This window comes from Passer domesticus, chromosome 4 (genome assembly GCF_036417665.1).
Source record: "Passer domesticus isolate bPasDom1 chromosome 4, bPasDom1.hap1, whole genome shotgun sequence".
NCBI lineage: Eukaryota > Metazoa > Chordata > Aves > Passeriformes > Passeridae > Passer > Passer domesticus.
In genome coordinates, this window is record NC_087477.1 from 26,317,069 (window position 1) to 26,339,987 (window position 22,919).

Below are 22,919 nucleotides of genomic sequence, written 5' to 3' on the forward strand. Positions count from 1 at the left end.
TTTACTTGTTTCCATCCTCTCTCCTAAACAATACTTTCTACTTGCATCTGGAGGTGAAAAAACTTTTTTGAATGAGCTTTCAGGCTCAAATTTTTGCTGAGTACATGAGTCTTTTCTCATTGTGCTTTTCGTTGCATATTTGCTTTTGAGAGGCGTTACCCCAAAAAGTGGCAGCTTTATAAACCAATTCCATAGCAATTAGGTCATTGGAAAAGAAAAAAAGAAATTAAAAACTTCATATCATCTTTCATAATGCTTTCTGAATATTTTGGATTTGTGAGAATGTCTTAATTCCTTATTTTTATGACCTTAATTCCTTATGTGTATGACCCTTTTGGGTGCATGTTCAGCCTTAAGTCTACAAAACAAAGCAGTATTTTAGAGGTTTATTTTGGGCAGTGTAATCTATCAGTGGTCTGAGAACTTCTAATCAGAGGGCAGAATGGGGAATTAATCAGTAGTTTGTCCTGACCAGGATTTTGCCCCGTCCTAGCTGCTGAGAACTGTGGGGTCTTGCCAGCATTTTTGGCTATGCTTTTGTGAATCCTGTGTTGTACTAAGATCGTAGTGGAGTCCTGCAAAACTCTTTGTTTTCAATTTGCAAGTTGAAAAGGTTTGCAGTTTGAAAAGGTTTGCGATTTGAAAAGGTTTGCGATTCCTTCGTGCAGAATTTCCTTTGCTCACCAGCTCCTCTCTCGCACCTGGCTCAGAGCGCCCGGATGGCGCACGGGAGCTGTCCCAGCCTCGGCTCGGCAGTGCCCCGTGGAGATGGGAGCGCTTCCCGAGCGGGGCAGCGCTCTGCTTCGTGCATTCCCACCTCGTTCTTTGCTCCGGGCCGTGCAGGGACGGGGCCGGTCGGAGCAGGGATGCCCGGCCCCGCATCCTTGCGCAAGGAGCCGGCTGCGGGCGGCCCCGCTCCGTGTCCTCAGCGAGACCTGCGCTCCCCGAGCCCTTTGCAAGGCTGGTTTCGCAACCGGCGGGCCCCGGTTTACTCTGGCAGCGTCTCACCTTGAAAAATCAATTGTGTTTGTGTCTTTAGCTCTCCCTTAGCGCTGCTGCGGGGAAGAGAGTAGGGAAGGGACTCTGCTCGCTGTTGCAGAGTGGGCTGGCTTGGGAAGCAACATCGTCAAGTTCCAGCCCCACCTTCAACTAGACAAGGCTGCTCAGGGCCCCATCCAGCCTGGCCGTAAACGCTTCCAGGGATGGAACATCCACAGCTGCTCTGGGCAACCTGTGCCAGTGCGTCGCCACCCTTCAAAGTAGAGAATTTTTTCCAGATACCTAATCTAAATTAGGTATTCCTAATATAACTCCTTCAGTTACAGTGATTACCCATTGTCCTATTGCCGTGTGCCCTTGTAAAAAGTGCCTCTCCAGCTCTTTGCAGGTGATTCACCATTTTCCCCACTCAAACACTGCCTCTCGTCTGACAGGAGCAGTGCTGGAGGTGGGACGTGGTCTCATAGTCAAGTTTCATCAAAGTCACTGCCCTCAGACTAGGAGCGGGAAAGAGATTACTTCTGGAAGTGCCTTAAGGTTGAGGCATCATGAGAGCAACCTTTCTATTCCCTCAGGAGGCATGAGTTCAAATATGAGCTCCTCCAAAAGGTCGGAGATCTCACTTTTAGCATTGCTGAAGACTTGTCTCTGGAAACCTGTCATGCACTTCAGCGTTTTTGAAGACTGGAGTGCCAGGGACCTTGCAAATGAAGGTGGGTGGGAAATTTGCACAGTTTCCAGGCAGACTATCTGAGCTGTCAGCTTCATTATTTTGAACTAAATTAGATTTGTGCTAGAGAGTGCAGTATGCTAGAGTGGTTAGAAAGCTCTTCCTCTAATGGTAGCTTCAAAGCTGCTTTGCTAGATATGATTGTGTTAACTTCCAAAGTCACTTGGATAAATTAAAATAAAGCAAAACAACTAAAACCTTGCATAGGCGTGCATCCTAGGATATGGGAAAACTCCCTGAAAAAACTCAGGAATTCCATTTGAAGACAATATCATTTAATGTTTGGTGTTTCTGAGGATCAAGGTCTGTTATTTTTTATGGTTTGGTAGAAATTGAACGTGTTGTTATTTCTGGCCAGGGGATGCATGCTTCTGGACCAGTGCACTCCTGCAGCTCCCCGAGCACCCTGAGCCCAGCAGGGAGAGAATACTCAGGGATGCTGCAGTGGAGCTCATTTTCCCCCATTTCCTAAGGATTGCCCCCCAGCTCGTAGCCCACTCATTTGGATTTAGTGTACACCATGGGTTTGTTTTGTTATTTCCATTTTAATTTTGTTCAGTTTTGAGCACTAAGGCTTTCTAACATTAATAATTAAAAACAAATATTGGCCAATAAATATTCTTTAAGGATTAGAAAAAGTTACTAAACATGACTGGCTTGTCGAAATTCTGCATTGAACCTTTGTTGCAGACTGCCCTGCTGGAAAATCCATCAAATAAACCCACATTGCTGCAGAATTAGCTCTACAAACCCTGCACAGCTTTACCATACTCTTCCTTCAGATACACAGTGGTAAAAGAGAATTAGTCCAGTTGATACAATTAGGATTTTTAAATCCTTATTTTTAATCTGGATCCATGTAAAGTAGCTGGAAGATGAACAAAGTGTGGGGGGTTAGACTTGTCAGCTTCTGCTCAGTGTATGGAAGTAAATGTTGGAAGTGGTCCAGAGCTTTATGGCTGCTGCCAACTAATGACATAAGATAATATTGCAGTGAAACAATGCATTTGATTTGCATTTGTTTCCCAAGTAACCTTTCCGATTCTTGGGACTGCTTGGAATTTATGTTTCTGGAGATTTGACAGTAAAAAAAAAAAAAAAAGGAGATTGGGCATTGAAAACTTTGAATGATTAAATATGCCGTAATGACAACTTCAAACTGCACATGCAGATAATGAGATAAAGAATGGTTACTCACTTCATATTAAACCCATTTGGTGGAAGAAGCAAAGAGGATGAATGTCCTTTGGATGGACAAGTTATTTTAAAAAGAGAGAAAATTCAGAGGAGGTAATGTGTATAGAAATAGAAGTAAAAAAATGAATTGCTGATTTACTTTTATTTTGTTTATTTCTGGAGTCAAAATGTATCTATTATGGGTCTGCAAATTGCCCTGCATTTCTTTTCTAACATAAACAGGAGTTAACTGGGTGCAGAAGGCTAATAACAGAGTTTGTAGGTTTTGTTTATATTTTCATTTGGATCAGAAATGTGCTTTTGAAGGGAATCTTCCAGTTGCCACCATCTTCCTGTCCTGTGGTTCACATCACTGGGCAGCTGAGGGGTGAACAATCAGATATTTCTGAGTCAGCAGGGAATGAAAAAACACTCCAGGAGGTACCCAGGGCATTCCAGCCTCAGCTTCTGTCTGTGGGACCCTGCTGGAGCTGGCCTGAAGCACAACCCTTGTGGCACCTATAACTGGATGGTGGATCCTCAGGACTGAGCCCTCCTCTCCATAGATCTCCTTTTGTGCCTGTAATGTAAGTGCTGCCGGTGTGTAATTGCATTTTCACCTGTGAGCTCAGGCATCTGTAATTGGGAAAAGATTCAGAGTTACAGGCAGAGGAAATTGTTGCACATCGGAGGCACTGTTTTCAGCAGATGTGTTTGCTCATAAGTTGTGACCAGATTGAGAAAAGTACCTACTTACTCACCCTTCACCGCAATCTAGAAATCCTAAAAAAAGCTGAATTAAATCCTGGAAATAGGAAATGAAACTGAAGTGACAAATAGGCTGTATCTTTTTTTTTTTTTTTTTTTTCATTTAGTGAATTTCACTTCTTTTCAGCTAGATAGGGACATTCTGATATTTATTATAATACTAATCCATAAAGGCAAACAGAATTGTTTTGATTATAGGCAGCTGCCTTAAGTATTTACAAGCAGCTGTAACTTAGGCAAACTAATTTAATGACTTACAATTGTTATTTCAGAAAAAAAACCCTACTTTGTGGATCAATAAATTCTTGTAAAGTAAACCTATTGATTTGCAGCTAATTGGATATTGTGGATGTCTGATAAATTAATTTTAATATGAGGCTAACTGAGTTGACTAGGTGATGTATTAGTGGTAGTAAATGACTTAGAGTCATTAAGTCTATTTATAAGGTAGCTACGGGAAAAAAAGAGTTAGAAACCTGTCTTAATTTCTTTGAATCAGCACTGTAATACCAGGGTCCAGATGATTTCTGAGCTCACAAGAGGAGCTTCATGCTTTTCTTATCTTCATACCCTCCATACTGTGATAAACAAGATACTCCATGTCCTCCACTAATTGTTCCATGTCCTTCCACCTGTATTAGCCCTTTCCATGATCTCAAGATGCTTCAGGTTCTGCTTGCTTCAGCACAAACACCTGATATTGTGCTTATTAAAAGAAAGTCCTCCGAAGGTTGTAGCAAGGTCCGTGTTGCTGCACAGAATCCTGGTCCTCCCTCTGCCAAGCTGCTGTTCCAAGCTGGAATGCTTCAAGGCACAAGGGGGTGGCAGCCCCAGCCGTGGCTTCTGGCAGCTGCAGGGGTGAGGGTCAGTAGGTGTTCATGGGGGCTTCTTTGTCCCAGTGCCCCCAGCGTGGGCATTTACAGTTCTTCCCAAATTTTGCCTGAGGTATTTGAGGCTTTGAGTCTGACTCCATAGGGAGAGTTGCTACTGGTTAGGATGTATTTTGGCTTTTTTCCATCACGCAGCGTGCCCCAAACTCAGATGTGATATTGATGTTGGCGTGACTTAAATCAGTAACTTAATACATGGGAATGCAATTTTCATGCTCAGTGAAAAAAAAAAATTCAGGACCAAATAGGACTGAGCTTGGGATGAGGAATGCAGGGCGATAAGAAATGTGTTCTATTGGGAAAGAGGAGGATGATAGGAGCAAGGAAAATAGTAGGTAATGGCGCAAGAGAATAGAAGCTCAGTAGAGTGCCCCAGGTCCTAGGAAAGGTTGTGCTTTTGTCTGACATGACTAAAAATTAAGACTATTCAGCATCTTATGACTTAAGATTACAAGAAATAGCTTTGACTGATTTTTATAGATATATTTAATGGAATCTGTTTGAAAGGCAGCAGTAAATACACAAATATTTCCCATTTATGGGTTTTGATACAATCTAGGTTTTTTGTGATGTTTCATATGAGCAGATGAAGGTACCATATATTTCTGCACTTCGCATGGGAGCTGATGGTGAGAATTATTAAATTATCCACTATTCACAAAAACGCAAAAATAATAGGCCGTTTGTAGAAGACTCTGCATTAACAGTGTAGCTTTTTAAAAATTTAATTTTGCATAAAACCAAGGAAAATAACTTTGTTTGTACTACTAGCAGTGTCCGAAATACCAATGCTGTTACGGGTCTCATAAGGTAACTACATACCCAACTCTTAATTATATTTCTGTATTGCATCAGGTCTTTGGATTAGGAAAGTGAGATGTCAAGAGTAAATTTAGGTTGGAACTTCTCCGCCAAGTCCCCAGTGCTCCCACCAGTAGTTCAGTATGAATGAGTCTGTTTCTTTAAAGACTTGAAGTAAATATTGAGTAGGGTTTCCTAGCAACATTTGTAAGGTTAAGTAAAAATCAGACTTGCCAGGTGTTGCTTCCAGAGCACACTAGCCTTTCAATTTCAGCACTTACACTTTCAGTACATTATCTGCAGTATGAAATGCTGAACAGGATCTGATAGTATTGTAAATAGATAATTTTGCAGAATCCTGTGTCTAAGGGCAAGTTGGCTGCAATATTTTTCCTACTTTGGGACACAGTTTTTCTTTTGCCGTGTATCTTTATTGTAGTTTTACTAATGGAGACTAACCTTACTTGGCTTTTGCAAGTATTAGCTATAGATATATGTGTGTGTGTTTTAAAAATACAATAATAAAGTCAATGTTTAAGCCTGCTAAAAAAAAAGTTCTTATTTATTGTTTTTTTCATAGTAAACCAAGGAGTCATGTGTGTCCCAATTGGTCTCATGAGTTTGCACAGGTCTGAGGTACAGGCAGTAGAATCTTGTGCAGAAATCTCGATTTTTCTTCAACTTTGATTTCTAGTGCTAGTGACGGGAGAGAAGATCAGCCTGAATACTTTGTATAGTGACATAGAAGTAGAGTTTTCCTGTCATTTTAGTCTGCTCAGTAAATTGCATGCATTCTCCACAGGTGCCTTAGGATGTGGAAGAGTTGTATGTGCCTGTGGTGTACCTGTTGTGGGTGGGATAGTTCCCCCTTGAGAAACACAGGAAGCTGGAATTTAGGTTAGCCCAGGATAGATAGATAGACAGATAGATAATGGAGGGGAAAAAGGAGTGGAAAAATTTGGTTGGCTGCTTCCAGTCCTAAGTTTTTGAGTCTATAAATAGAGTCTATCGGAATATTTCTAGTTGGTTCTGGGGAAAGTCAGCTGCTGTGCTGGGGATTGGCTGTGATCCCAGAATGAGGAGGGGAAGGAAAAAAAAAAAAAAAGGATGATAGGAAGCCTATTGAAAATCTACCAACAGACACCAGTGAAATCGAGAAATTGGAAGATGCTGTATTTGGGCTTCAGTTTATTTTTCTGCAGCTTCTGTCAGTGCTGGATGCTCTGCAGAGTGACTCTCTGTATGCTGCTGTGAGTTTCTGACTTAGCCAAGCCCAGCAGGCAGGTCCAGCCCACCAGGGTTCATAGTTCAGAAGCCAGGGCTAAAGCCTGATAGCAGGAATAAGCACAGAAGTACAAGGAAGCAGCATGTTATCCTCATTCCATGCTGCAGGGGTGAGCCTGAGCAGCTTGCCCTCTCTCTGGGTTAGGTGCATTATATAAAGGAAAATGGAGAAATGAAACCACAAGCTGAATTTTCAGCTAGTAAAATTAAGTTACTTTGTAAACCGTGACTTTTTCAAGTATACATAGAAAGATCTTGCTGATAATTTAGAGTGCAAACTAGTTGAAGTATATTATGACATCAGAAATAGGCATTTAAAAGAGTCATGATGAGCTTTGCAAACAGTTTATATGCTTTCAAGGAAATGTAAATGACACACATGAAAAAATATTCTGAGTTGAGATTCAAACACAATGTACAGCTAGAGTATAAATAGCTAGTAAATTTTAAAAATACAGTATTTTTAGAAAGTGCTTTAGTAACAGTAATAGATAACATTGTAGCAAAAGTCCCTCTACCCTCCCTGCCCCCAGCCCTGTAACCACAGAAGATGGTTCATACTGTAAGAGGAAAAAGTAGCTTTGGTCAAATAAACAGCTTTATGTAGGTAAGCTGAACCAGAGTTCTCAGGGGAGCATTTATTCCCATGTCAGGGTTCATAGGAGCTGAAATTATCTGAGCAGTAAATGAGCTTTTCCAGTGCCGAATTAATCCCAGAAAAGTATGTGCTCACATTGAAAATAAAAATGTTCATGACAATGGTTTTGCTGCTCAGGCTTTGCTGGCAACTCATTTATTCCTTTGTCATTTTCAGGAATTGGAGAAAGGGGTTGTATTTGAAGTTTATGGCAGGAGGAGAAGGGATAGAGTAGTGTCAGTGTTTCCCCATAGTTGTGTGCTCCCTTGGATGTCCATTCGTGTCGTGTACCAGTAAGATGCTTGTTGCTTCCAGATTTCCTTCAATATTAAATAAGAAGGTATCACCCATATTTAACTTGTTGTTTTTTTTTTTAATATAAATTTAATGTCTCTTCTTTTCATCTTTGTGTTTGTAATAAATCATGAGACTTATAATAAGGCAATTTTAGCTCTGCATCAGTAGGTGCCTCAGTTTCTCTGTATTTTCTGGAATAAAATCTTGCACTAAATGACTTTCTGAGCTCTCTTACTAAGCCTTTTTGGTTATTTAAGTAATATTAGCAGTAGAACCATTTTAGACATTGTTGAGTGATATTAAATGGACGTGTATAGGTAAAATTTTCATTGGATGAACAGAAAAAGGCAAGTGTTTTGTTGTTGAGGAAACAACAAAACACTTGTTGAGGTTTTGATAGGTCTTGAAGAAGATTGGGTAAAAAGGTAAAGAACTATATATTTTTGTTTCATTGGGATGTGGGAAACCAGCTCCTTAAAAAAAAAAAAAAAAAAAAAAAACACAAAAAACCCAAAGAACTTCTTACCATTTGAATTAATAAGGAGGAAAATCTGTCAGCAGGTTGAAATTTGCCCTTGTGAGAGCTGATGACCATTCCCACTCACTTTCCATAGGTCCAGTACCATACCAGATGATGGCTGGGAATTAAAACTCCTAATTCATTGTGGCCATGAATTTTGCCTTGAAGAAGTGCTGAGAAACAACTTGTCTGTGGAGGGAGGAGGGGAAAATAATTCTGTGTATGGCCAAGGTAGATTTAATTTGGAATAATGTACTAAATTTGAAAAGTTCTAACAATATCAGCTATCTATGTTGGACAGGCTCCAGGAATATTTCAGCTTACAATTCCATTTGTCAAAAACTGAGAAATTGGAAACAGGAGATAAACAACACATTAATATTTTATTTCTTTTTGGGATAAAGTTCTGTCATGTGTTTGGAAACTTCATTGAAATATTGGTCTTGTTAGAAGAAGCAGCTCAGAATTGACATTAACTGTTCATTGTGCCACTTGTTAATTTGGATTTTGCAAACCAATGTGATAAACTGATCTGGAATAGAGTTCTAAAATTATGCTTGTAAATAGATCTGATGCCAGCAGATGTTTTGCCTCTTTCCAGAGCAGTACATTTAAGATGTATGTTGCATACAGAAAAAGACTCAATGAAAACCCAGATGAAGCCCCAAGACCCCTCCAAAAGTCAAATCAACTCAGGATTTAATGGGGAATTAGAATTCATATTTTCTGCAATAGCATCTGCTCGAAGTTTCAGAAGCAGACAGAATTGTGTCTTTAGAGGGAGGATTTGATCTCGCATCAGTTAGAGTCCTGACAGCTTCTCCTGACACGTTGCTTGATGCATGGTCTGGCAGACGGGCTCCTGCATGGAACTTTTTTGCTTGCAGCAGTGGCCCCATTAAAATCCGTGGGACTGGCCACATAAAAAAGGCTGCTGCAGGTTGAAGTTTCCAGTGTCTCTAACTTACATCAACTGTTTTATATTATGCTTTTTTCCTGAGTTGTTCTGGCACTTTGATTCTTGTCATGCACAGCATGCATCTTTTCACACTTCCAATGCCTGACTGTGATGGCTTGAATCCTTCATTATTTTGTGATTAATTGTAGAGATACAAACATTATCAAATCAAAATCCCCGGAAGGCCTCTTTTAAAGGATCAGCCTAGCTTTTTGATTGAGCTGCCCCACAAATTACTTATCTGGTGGCTGTGTGGTTTTTAACATCCTGCTAAATTTGGAACACGTCCATTAAATACTTTCTGCAATATCTGGGGAATAGAAAAGCTTGATAAGTTATTTCGTCCATTGCTTGGGTCAAGCCTTTAAAGAGATGGCAGTGCTGTGTTGAACCCATTAAGTAGGAATTGGTGGGTGAACAGGATCATGGTTTGCATTGGTAGTGATTGCATTTGGGTGTTCAGTGCAGATTTTCAAGTGTTAGAAGTCCAATTTTTGTCTTTCCAATACATGTAAACTCATAAACTGCCATTGCAACTGTACAGGAGAAATTGTGATGCAGGTGAGAAATAGCACAGCAAGGAAAGTGCTTTGCATTAGCTCTTTTGTGCATTGCTACATGTGGTGGTTTTTTAAAACAGATTTTATCCCTTGGGATCTAATAAAAGGCTGGAGAGTTATTTGGTTTATAAACCTATGTGGTATATTATTTGGATATTCAGAGGGAAAAGGTCAAAGAATGTCTCCTGTGTTATCAATTCCTCAGTGGGAAACTATATTAAAAACTTGAAAATGTAATACTATATAATTTAGAAACACAATATGTAATGTGGGTTGAGAGACAATTACTGTGTTGTATTTCTCTGTATTTTCCATTTTACTGAATGCATTTCAGCAACAATTGGGTTTTGGCTGTAATGCTATTTGTAGCAGTTTCATGAAGCTGCACAGCAAATTACTGTGGTGTACCAGATAAAATCAACTCCTCACTTCATTTCTGAAAGTCTCATTATGAAAAGCTCTTACCACTGGCTTATGCAGGTGACAGTGGGTTTTCTCCATGTTCATACAGTTTTGTGGAATCTCCATTATAAGTTTTAAAGCAGTTTTAAGATGGACATATTTTACATATCTAGTGTGTCATTTTTCAGAGTTTATTCATTGAGAACATAGTTATAACAAAGACTCATAGAACATATCTCTTTCTCACAAAGTACTGTTGCCTGGCATGCAAATGTAACTTAAGTATTCAGCAGCTAAGCCTGACAAGAAATTAAAAGTGTATTGTTTATAAGTTGCTTAAAAACAGAAATATGTTTATTGTCAGTAGCCTTCTTGGTATTAGTGTTCCTGTGCACCTGATCTGGTAGGTATTTTCCTGATTTTGATGACCAGCCTTGGGATGCTAAATGGCTCACGATGACCTATTAGGAAAATTAGGCAGATTGGGTTAAAAAAAGGAAGTTTTGGCTGCTGTCAAGTGATGTTTTATCCCAGGAGCTTGGGATAGCATCCATAGCATGGGTTCCAAAGAGGAATTCTTGTCACTTTTCACCATAGTGAAAGCATGAGGAATAATGCGTACAAACTGAAAGAGGAGAAATTTAGGTTAGGTATTACAAAGAAATTCTTTACAGCTGGAACAGGTTGCCCAGGGACATTGTGGGTACCTCCAACCCTGGGAGTGTTCAGAGCCAAGCTGGATAAGGCCTTGAGCAATCTGGTGTAGTGGGAGGTGTCCCATGGCGTGAAGGGTTGGGACTAGATTATCTTTAAAGTCCATTCCAACCCCTAACATTCTATGGTTCTATAAATCTGATGGATCTGTTTAGAGAAAGAAGACAGATGTGTTAAAAATGTGCCATAATGGACAGCAGTTTTCTGCTTCCATTTTCATCCGGCTGCTGCTTAACACTGTTGTAGGAAAATCTAGAAGTAAATTGTTTTTTCTTAGTACCAGGTTGATACTGGCAATTCCCAATGACATGCTGAAGGTGTTTGGGCAGCAATCATGACGAGCCCTCCTCATCCTTGGTGTCCATGAGGACATCATCCCTGCTGGTGGGCTTGGGTTCGTGGAGCAGATGTTGCTCTTGGGCATTACTGACTTCTGCAGATGTGTGGGAGGTGCTTGAAAACATCTGAAAAGGCTGGAAGTGTTTCTGGTGCTCACTTCTGAAGGAGGTGGAAGTTCTAGAGACAAAGAAGGGGTATGTGGTTTGGACATGCAAAGTATTGTTTATATCTGAATAAAGGTCCATGTTCATTTTTTATGGTGGAGTCGAGCATGGCATGATTGAAGTGGGCTAAAGAGATATAGGAGGTTGCTACTACTCTGGGTAGCTCAGGATAAAGGATGCTGGAGTTGAATCATATTTATTCTGTGTTCTGTTTCCCAGAAATTTTCCTTTTGTTCCTGTCCCTGCCTATGGATTTCAGTCTTTCTCCTTTTTCCTGTTCACTGGTGGCTGAGAGTTGCCCTCAGGAGGAGCCTGTATCCTCCACCATATGTGGGAGGAGTATAAGAGAACTCGTGGGCAAATATGACCTTGGTGAATGGTGTCCCTTATTGTCACCTTCAGTTAAGACTCTGTGTGTTCCTTCAGATTTCACTTCTGGATCAATGTCCTAATGGCCTTTTAATTAGACCAACAAGGAACTGGTCTGTCCAGATTTTCTGGTCTCATCAGAAGGGCTTTAAGAGACTTTCTCCACAGAATTTCCACATGACCTGGATCTGAAACACACTGCAGAAGAGTAGCCCAACTGGTAAAGCAAAATATATGTACAGAAGTTTCCTGCTGATCATAGGTCTGAAGTTTCTCTGTCTTTGTAATCAAGACGAAATTTTGGATACAAAAATATGATTATTTACATGTGAGAGTCTATGTTTAGGTGTGTTTGTACGTTTAAAAAATATTCCTGTCTGTCTTCCTGGCAGGAGTGAGATGAGCTTGCAGCCCCTTTGTGGCCCATTCTTCACAAGAGCAGTGCACCTTCTTCCTGCCACTTCACTCCCCTGAACTCAGCAAATGAAGTTTTAAGGCAGCTATGCAACTTATGTTTTCCATCCAAGACAAATTTTACGATTTCTTAAAATTAAAATTTATCTGATCTTGGGAATTGGTTTGGAGTGGGTTAAGGTGGGTTTTGCTGCCACCTTTATTTATATAATACGAATGTAGTAATGCTTGTAAATAACTTTCCCCATTATGTAAACAACGCACTTTCCTGGTGATACTGACAGTGTCATGAAACCAAGCCTGAGGGGGTAGGGGAAAGTTTGTCTTGCACAACAAATTTCAGTTCTTTTTGCTGCTCAAAGTATACTCTTACCAAGGAGTATTAGAGAGCAGTGTTATCTTTTTTTGGTTTAATTATACCTAATTTAATTATTTAAATAAACAGATACTTTTTTTAGAGCATTAGATAGATTTTGACTATTGGCTGTATTAAAATGTATTAAAATTAAAGCTCATTGTTATTTTTATTCATGTGGAATTTGAAGTAGTTTAGAATGAGCATGTATTTTAGTACTAGCCTTTTCTTTATTGTATTACTGCTCCTTCTCCCCCATAATGGCAGCTCTTTTCAATTTTTATAAACCATGCTATTTTTTGTAAATTTAGCTCAGGAAGTGTGTATATTTTTGTAAGAAGAAGGGGAGAAGCAAAAAAAGGGTTAACATAAATTTTCATTTCTTTATTCTCGCAGAATGATTTTATATAAAGCACCTATCAAACCATTGCAGGTCTGTTGTTCTGTTCTACTTTATTCCCTTTTGTCCTTTCACCATTTCAGTACAGTACACATACATATTTCTACTAATGAAATTTTAAATGGGGAACCTATCTCAAGTTGCTGATCACAGAACAGTGAAGGGGCTTTTCCTCCCTTACTCAAAAAAATCTTCTAGCTAATTTCCCTTGTGTGTGTTGTGAATCCCCAGCAGGGCATAAATGTGTATGGCCACAATGAAGGATAAATTAAGAACTGCAGATAATACCAATCTTAGTCTGCCCTGTTTGTACAGCTCCTTATTTCTCCGGTAAACCTTGAGAAAGATTTTATTTACTTGCTAGGAAATCCAGGAAGTGTAATTAAATGGCAATTAAAGCACAGAAGTTATTTCATGCTGCTATCGCCTTCCTTGAATTCGGTGAGTTTCTTTAAGAAAATACTGAAATACTGTGCTTGAGTGAGCTGCTGCTGCAAATGAGACAGGAATAAAAATTACTCCTGCTGGCCAAGGAAGGGATGCAGTTGGTTGAAAACTTGTGTGGTTTTGTAGGAATACTGGAGCAGATGAATGCGGACACTCAAAATACCGTCATTGGGGAGATGATGTGTGGAGTCCGAGGTTGAAGCTAATGTGAACAGAATTAAAAATAGCAAGTATGACGGACCCATTAATTTTTGAACATAATTTATGTTTTGGAAAATAAAAACAAAAGCTAAAGTTTAAACGAGATTTGTCCTTGAATCGGTAATAGCATTCAAATGGAAATCTTAGCAATGTGAGGTTGCTCTATGGAGCATAAGAGGAGCTCCAATGAATAATTAAACAAGTGATAGCTAATAAAATATACAGCACATTGCTTCAAACTTAGAAATTGTAACTCTGCCTAAGGGATGAATGTTTTTCATTACTTTTTAATTGTTGCCAGTGTTGACCTTCAAGGTCTTTTTCTGGCAGATAATTTGTTATGGTAAGGATGAGATCATTAAGTATTTTAGCACAAGCCGCATGATGCAAATAGTTTCCTAATATTATAGAATGCTGATGTGGTAAGGGTTTGTTTTCTCAGGAATTTGTTCTCCATATTTAGTGATATTTGGGATCATATCTTAAAAGAGCAGTTTTACTGTAACTGTGCAGGACAGTGATCGTAGGTAGTATGAGAGCTAACACCACTAGTTTCTGTGGCAAGATTTCTGTGACAGCTTTTGAGTTATAATAAAAATACGTTACTCTAAAGTATCAGCATGGTTTTTTGGCTCTTAATGATATTTGTATATTCCAAAAACAAATAGCAACTCTTCTCCTTGCTGGGTTCATGAAAGCATCCACATAGTAGCCTGCAGATTTTCCCCATGCTGAAGCAAACCTCTGTGGCATCTGAGGCTCCAGGGCCCATGTGCAAGGAATTAAGTGTTACTAAATTTTGCTAGTTTTATACTGTAACTCTGTTTTTACTGTTTCAGTGTTTGCATAGGTAGGCACTAAAAATATGTATTGTGCAAACACCAAATGCTTTTGGATTTATGTTGACAAATTTTAGTTTAAATTCTCTACAAGTAAACGTTTAATTTATTTTTTTTTCATCAGAAATACTTGCTCAGAGGGAAATGGCAGTGGGGAGCAGCAAGCTAGCATATAAACTCTCTTCAATATTATTTTTCTAGCCTGAGGTGCTTGGAACAAACTGAATCAGTTGTTTGCTCAAATGTTTGTTGATAGAAACATTTATTGCTTGCACGGTTACGGATGGAAGATGAACAGAGCTATTGTCTTGTGTTCATCAAAGCTGTGGGCAGTCACTTGCAGGAAGTCTATAAATAATTCTTAGCATAAAATTTACCTTGGTACTGCTTAGAATCTAAAGAGAAAAGCCTGGTGATATATGGGACTGGGGCAGAGGGCTCTGCCTTGCAGGTCATCCATCTGCAGGCAGCTCCCTGCAGCAAGGATGCTTGGGTGCAGCCTGCCAGTTCCTGAGGAAGAGCTGGAAGGAGGGGAGGAAGGGCTGCCAGCAGAGCCTGTGCTTTGATGGATAGTTAAGGGTGACCAGGGCCAGCTGTCCGTACTGTGGGGAGAGCATGGGAGCAGTGTTGGGTTAGAGAGGCCAGCTGGGAGGGTCTGGACAAACAGGGGCTCCCTCTGGAGTGGAGTAGGTTGTCCTGAGATGTCTGGGCAGGATAAGAGATGAATGGCAGGAATGGAGCCTGCTGCTCCTCAGCCCCATCCCTGTACCTCCACAGTTGGAGTTTTGGCATGCCTGCATCAGCTTTCAGGTTTGGGTCCTTCTAAATCAAGGAGAGGCCCCAGAATGAGCACGCATCCCTATTTCTGTTTTTCCTAGTGTGGCCCCTTATTCAGCTGCACTTTAAATGAAGGTAGAGTTTTCCAGTGCTCAGAGGTGTACAATGGTGAAGTAAGTTGATATGAATATATAAATGGTGGTGTTTAGGTACCTCTGGTTTATTTTCAGAGATTTCCCACTTAAATGTATCTCAGAAAGATTAGATAGATATGTATCTAACTTGTTTATGATTAGAATAAAGACTAGAAGGTGTAGGTTTGTCAAAGTTACTGACAACGTTAGAAGGGGAGGTATTGCTATTGAAAATGAGCTTTGTCTATTACAGATCTCTGGCAAGAGAGACATTAACGCTTGCAGCAGTGTCAGTATTTGTAGTACTCAACAGTATCTGCTGAGAAAGGAATGAAAGAATGAGAAATGAAGAATGAAAGAATGAGAAATGAAGAATGTGGTGCATAGTGGAGGCCATGCAGCCTCCTCTCAAGATGTTCCATCTCCACAGAGGCTGGAGATAGGAAAAGCTGGGTGATGGAGCTGGCTGTGGACTCCAGACCGTTTCCCTCAAGGTTGGCTGGAGGGGAAACCACCACAAAGGGTTGTGTTGGAGTGTAATGACTGGTCCTTACTGAATGTTTTCTAGCCCCATTGGGACTGTAGCACTGGTGAAAAAGCAGAGATGTAAAAAGGTGATGAAATAGCATTAATAGCTGGCTGTGCCTTGGGGCTGCAGGGTGTTCAGCAGACCCTCCATCTGCTCTCATGCATTTTTGACTTAAGCAAGTGGCTGTAGCAGGGGACAAAAGTAAGAACTGGGAATTAACAAGCCCAGAAGACTTACATTGCTGTATGTTGCTATATGTTACTTGTCATACCTTCCAAGGGTTTTCTTGTTTTTGTCTTCAGCAGGTTTGCATTCCTGATGTAAATCTGATGTGAGTTGTGAAGTTCAAACAAGAATGTCTGAGGCCATCCCAAAATGTTCTGTTTGGAACAATCACCTCAAAAGAAGCCAAATGCTGACTTTAGAGAAAATTGTGATTTTGAACCCAAATGATTCAGGATTTGAATAACATATTCTGGAAACATGCTTTCTCAAGTCAGCTAGGGAAAGGGCTGCTCGGTGCAGCATGCATAATGGTGAAGAGCCGAAGGAGCTATCAGGAATGCAGTTTCAGAGCCTGAGCAAAATTAAGCGGCATTTAACCATGTTATACACCCTGCAAAACAGCAGATTAGAAATAATGGAAATTATTATCAAATCTATCACTGGATTAAAAATAGTGTTAACTCCTTAAGAGGAAGCACTGTTAATCAACTTGCACTTGAATGGGGAATTCAAAAACACTTATAGACATTTTATTACTTGCAGGAAATACACTACTGCAAAAATCCAGGAGCATAAAGACAGTTATTTGATATAGATTCTTACGTGGTAGAGAATTAAGGTGCCTGTATTTGTTGCTTAACTTGAAGCACAGTTCATAGCAATGAACTTCCATGTTGTTGCTGAATTTATTCAGAGGTGAAACTAAAAACCACTTTTGAAAATCAAACTCAAAATGCTATAAATGACACACAAGATCTGAGACTCCTTCAGGAAACAGTCAGCAGTTGTAAAAGTGTCCCATTGACATGTAAAATATTCCCTTGTGAAATTGTTCAGTTAGCCCACTGACAATTCCTACTGTTTTTGCATTTATTTCTGAAGCACTGCAAAGAATGTTGCTAAATTAGAACTGTGATTTTGCATGCTGCAATTAATTTGCATTATGCCTTTCATAGGAAGGGGAGAAATTTGCCAATTGTGTGTTTACTGGACCTTTTAAACAGTGTCTGGTTTGCTAAATACAATTTTCTCTGCCTATGGTGTTGTAGGAGAGTTATCACGTCTTGCAACCTTCGGGCCTCCCTCTTTATCCCCAGGTTCATTTAATGATGGGCCAACTTAATTTGTACCTGCCGTCTAATGAGGGACTAGAAATGTGTTGAAGGATGCAATGATGATCACCTTTTACCTCATTTTGTGAGTAGTTTATTATTTGTGTTTATAAAGTGAAATGAACTATCCTAGTATTTACATACATTCATGCATATCTGTACGTATCTATCCATTGTCTCTGTGTGAGGATAGATGCATGTATGTATACTGCAGCATTCAAAATTTTTTTTCAACAGCTAGAATTACATGTATGTGTAATACAGTTTGTGTGATCCAATAGCTATTTCTTCTAATAAATCACAGACAAAATGCTGTGTGGCAAGGGAGGAGATGCTGTCCCTTTGGAGTGTGTAGTGCATGTGCTTGAATTCCTTCAGCATCAGAGTGGCCTGTGCAGCAAAGGCTTCACGTCGTCCCTGGTTCCCAGCTGAAGCAATTTCTTGCATTTCCTTTATTTTGAGCTTTGGGTGTTTGCACAAGCTGAATGCCTTTTTTTTTTTTTTTTTTTCCCTTCCCTGCCTGTGTTTATATCTGCAAAGTGGGTGTAGGGAGAGCAAATGCCTGAAGTATCAGGAACTGAAACGGGATGTCTCAAGGCTGGCTTAAGGCCAAGATGAAATACATCTCTCTTGGCAGCAGGGGTGCTTGAGGCAGCCCTGTGATACTGGATAACTTATTTTTTTTTCACTCGGTTGGTCCCATCCGTACCTCAGCTGACCTCCTTTGTGGGGTGGCAGGCTGGGCCGTCAGGGCCGTCCCTGCGTGTCCCTCCTGGAGTGAGGGCGGACGAGGTGCAGGCAGTGAGCAGTGTTCTCCATGTTTGGGGCTGTCCTGCCCTTGGGAGACCGCCTGTGTACCCTGAAACTGGGTTTGTGGTGCCTGGCCCGCTTGGCATCCGGGAGGAGATGTCCCCCCTTGGCACTGTGCTGTCTGTCACCCGTGTCCCTGTCGGACACGGTGGCGGTGACAGGCAGCAGCTGTCAGAGCGTCTCAGCCCTCCTCGGGACAGTGTCCGCTCGGCTCGGGCAGGAATGCATTTATAGCACGGTTTGGTTCCCGTGCCAAAGACAATCAGTCAGGAATATGGCTCAGGTCAGTATTTTCTTAGGGGCCTTTCCAGAGAAATGCAGCACATGGCTGCTGGCCCAGGGAGCTGTGCAGCCCCTGCGAGCCCCGCAGCCGCAAGGAGCTGTGGCAGGCCCGGGAAGATGCTGCTCTGAAAGTTGTGATGAGGCAGAAAGGAGGAGCAGGGATTGGTGTCAATAAGTGGCTGCAAACAGTTTTGAAGGTTCCCCCTGCCAGCAATAGAGCTGAATGTCTGGCCTGTGTGCTTGGCACCCTTCCTCTGCAAGCTTTGAAAATGTTGCTGGAAGTTGATGCTTTCCCTGCTGATTTTCTTCTTCTTTTTTTTTTAAATTTTTTCTTTTTTTTTTTCATTTTTCCCTTTCTTATTTTCTGCTTCTGCATATGGATGCTGGCAGGAAGCAGGATTCAGGTGAGAGCAGAGAAAGCAGGGCTGCCAGGAGCTGGAGTTCCTGGGAAGACAGTGGGGTCCTCCAGAGGGTTTTGCAGCTTCCCCCTTCACTGCTTACTGCCAGGGCCATCATGATCATCCAGCCTTTAATTATTGCTATGTGAGTGTCACCTTTCAGTTGTAAAGGAACAGACCATTTAATTTGTGGTTTTAATGCTGAAAAAAAATATTGGGTCAATCAGCTGTTAATAAGTTATTTCTTTAAAATGGTGATAACCTACTGATTTGAAATAGTTTTTAAATATTTCGGTATAGCTGCTGCAGCCTCTGTGCAATGTAGTCATGCTCATGACAGAACAAATGAGGGACAGAACCTAGTGAGCATTTTTTAACTGAAAATGTGAACATTTTTACTCATTCATTGCCTGGGGTGAAATCAATGGCATTTCATAAAATATCTAACTGAAATAATCAGTAGGATAGTTAGAAGTGTCAATATTTTCAAAAACATTTCTCATGTTTCATAATAATTTATATAGACTATTACTACAACTATTCTAGAATAGCAAAATACATATTACTGCCTGATTGTCTAACATTATAATGCATAATTATTTAGTTTTTTCCAGTTTTTCCCAGCTTCTATTTTTTAAATTAATTGTAGCATTTCTACCTGTAGGGAGTTCTGAGAACAGTGATTACTGGATTAAAAAAAAAAAAATCCCCACAAAGTTTTGCAAGTACAAGAAATACAAATGAAAGATTCCATGTTTCAGGCACAGTATAAGTGGGATTTCTTTAAGGAGTAAAAACCTGGGTTCGTGGGGGGACACTGACAACTTGAAATTTGACAGAACAGAATAGAAACATTCTTGTTTGTTTAAAAAATGTTTCACTTTTATGCAGTTGACAAAGGACTGGGGTGAAAGAGAGATGCAGGATAATCAAAATTGCATGCTGGTAAGATTAAGTGTGTGCTTTGTAGGTCATTTGTTTGTATAAACAAGAATCTGTTGCTATAGCTGATGGCATTTCAAAGAGTCTTAAACCTTGAGAAGACCAACAAGAGTAAAAAAATCATGGATTTCATGCATTTCCATGGATTGAAGTGCAGTTCTCAAAGCTGCCCGGGTCAATTCTCAGGCAGCCTGATGGGAGGCGTGCTGAAGTCAACTGGAAGTAAACTGACAACTTTCAGTCAGTTTTGGAGCAGAACTCAGGTGAATTCCTTTGTTCCTTGGAGGAGACACTTCAGCACTGCGTCAGAATAATTCAAAAAAGAAAAAAAAATATTTTCAAGATTTTTCTTTTTTTTAAAATTTAAGCAGTGAGGGAAATTTGTAATTGGACATGGTTATCAAAATATGTAAAAATGGTGCTGAGAAATGTGTTCTTATCTCATGTAATTGCTCTGTAATTACTGGGGAGGGGAATCAGATTAGGGAGGCTAAGTAGTTCCAATGCTGAAGTTAATGTATTTTTGCAAATAGTGAGTCTAAGTCTGCATTCCTTGAAGTCAGTGGGAGTTTGTGTGTTTTGCAGAATTGGAGGTAGTATTTGCAAGTTCTCAGCTTTATGTAAGCAAGTTTGAGTTTTTGAGGATTTTTTAAAAGAATAATCAAAACTTTTAATCAAAAGATTCATTTATGGTTAAAATATTTTTTTAAGTAGGAAGTGTTAATCTTGAAGGTATAATTTATTTCTACTTTTGTCTTTCTCTCCTACTCTCCACTATCTCTTTTAAAACTGAAATGCAAAAACATTTCCATCAAGCTTAAAAATCAGTAAATTACTAAATGCTTAGAGATTTTTTTTGCTTGATTTTGAGTTTTTTTGTTCCTTGAGTATGTTGTTATGAAACTCACCAGTGCTTGCTGCATTTTGTATCCGAAGTTAAAATATTTGTGTGGTACATTAGGAAAGCATTAACTAGCTGTAGTGATTGGTTTTTTTTTGCCAATTACTACCTTTAAACTAAGATTTTGTATATGTAAAGTTACTCTTTTCTTGTCAATAAATTCATTTGGGACAGTAAGTTGTTCTTTAAAGCCAGTCATTCTTCTTATTTCTTACAAAAATAAAAAGAGCAGGCAAACACATCAAAACTTGTGCTGTAGCTTATGGTGTATATGAAGATTAGAGAGCTGAAAACCAACCTTCTGTGGAGTTGTGCTTCACAACCATTATGGAACTTCTGAAAAGCATGCTACTTCCAGCAAATATGGTTTCCTTGAATTTGGTACAAGAGCAAGTATTTTTGCTGCTGTGGAAGCTGGTTCAGTTTTGTTTCCATGCTAACCAAATTTGCACTTTGTTTGACACTGTGTGTGGTGCTCTTGCTGCCGGGGGAGCTGCAGCAGCTCTAATGTATGTGTAGTAGATACTGTGTCTGTGAAAGCAAAACCAGCCCTGGAAACAAAATAGTGATGGCTGCATCCTATGAAACCTGCTTGGAAAAGTCCATGAGAGCAGAGGAGCAAAAGCAAATCAGTTCTGTGAATGCAGAAATGGAGACGCGGGGAAGTGGTTTTGCTAAAACCATCCAGGGGTGAGCTGCAGGTTGGAGACAGAAAGGGGATTGCCAGCTCTGTATCTATCTGTCAGATTGTATCTCTGTGTCTGCACTTTTGCTATCAGCATCCCTGATTTTTGGTGCGAAAAGTAAGTTAGTACTTGTCCTGAACTTGCCAAAAATCTAATACTTGTCACAGCAAGATGCACGTCAGACAGTGATTTTCAGATCTTTGCAGCCTTTGCTGGTATCTTTCAGAACTGGGATCTAACCTGAGACATTTAGTAAGACGCAAAGCTCATTTAAACAAGGCTGTTGCTGACTTGCAGTACTCTGAGCAATTTTACATTCTTAGCTAGGAGGGGTGGGGTGGGGGTGGTGGTGGGGAAGACTGTCAAGGATTTGAAAATCACTCTTTCCAGCCCTTCCAGGACTGCAAGCAAAAGCTGTCTGTTTTATGTACTCTAAAAATTCCTCCATTCTCTCCTATTTAAGTTGAAAATCCATTTTTAGGCTAGAGAGATTGTGATACCAAAGTTTAAAGATTGATTACTATTAAATTCAGATATTAAAAAAACCACAATTTTTGGGAATTGGGCACAGAAGTATGAGAGTCAGCTAAAACTCCTGAAGCTGGGAGAAAAGAAAAGAACACTATTTTGAAAGCAGGATTTTTTTTGAAAATGTACTGATGCTTATGGGGCTATTTAGAATGTCTCCAGACATAATATGGGCAGGGTAGGAGCAGAATAGTTGGAAATTCGCTGAAAGTTTAAAGGCTACATAATACAGCAAAGGCAGGTCACATGGATGTTCACTTCTCATAGGTGGAACCAGTGCTCCTTTTATTTCTGTTTTAAGAGTGGAAGGAGCACTCAGGCTGTGCTTATTCATAATCATTGATCCTTAACTCTCATCCATATTCTCTGTATTTACACGTGTTCTCCCTCATAATGCGGAGTAGCGATTTTCTTTGTCCTTTAACGACTTGTTTCCTCTTCAGTCATGCTTTCATTCACTTCCTTTTGGCTCTTTCTATTAACTCTAGCCTGTTCTAATTCCCTTTTGTTGCTGCTTTTTACCCTGTCTTTCCTTTTCTCCCCAGCCCTTAATTCCTCCCATCATTCTGTTCCTCCTTCCTTCCTGCCTCCTGCCAATGGCTCAGATGGTTTTGAGTGACCAAGATGTGGGAGTATTGCATGATGCATGTGGAATGGAGCAGTTATCCCCAGAAGAGAGTTTTCCCCAGAAGTCAGTGCTTCTTTCAGATTTTCCCACTGCTGGCAAACAGTACACTAGGAAGCCTTAGGAATAAGCCCTCAGAAGATGGTCTTCCCTGTGGCACAGTCCTGTGGAAGCCCTTCAGGAAGCGGGTGCTGTGCAGCTGGAGAGGGCATGAAGCAGTAATGTACACTCGTGTCATGAGGAAACAGAAATATGAACCAAACTGCTTAACCCAGCACCTTATACTTCTGCTGGAGTAACTTGATTTAGTAAGTTAAAATGTCAGTGCTGTGGCTGTAGCAGTGCTATTTCCTTTCCCTGCCTTCTCGACAACGACAGCGCTCCAGGGTTTTTAAAAACATCTCCCAAAAGCAGGAAAGATCACGAAAAACATTCTCTTAATTGCATGCAGTTTTTAATATTCCTGGGATCTGTTTTGAAGGGTGCATTTGACAGAGAGAAACCCAGCAGCCCCACACTGAATCCTTTGTCCTTCCTGCGGGGTGAAACAGTAGATAGCTTACTGTAAGTGTGGCTGCCTGCCAACCCGTGGCGCAGATTCTTTTTTTAATACTGTAAACTGGCAAGAAATCAAGAATTGCCGTTCTTCCTTTTATTTACTTTCCCTTCTGTATTAAAGAGCTCAGTAAATAAGAGAAAGTTAAAT

At 40.2% G+C, this 22,919-nt stretch overlaps 1 protein-coding gene across 2 annotated transcripts in view; it reads left to right on the plus strand.

The window, feature by feature from the left end:
• NR3C2 (nuclear receptor subfamily 3 group C member 2) overlaps positions 1-22,919 on the plus strand; it is a 189,184-nt gene that overhangs the window by 14,289 nt on the left and 151,976 nt on the right. The window lies entirely within an intron of this gene.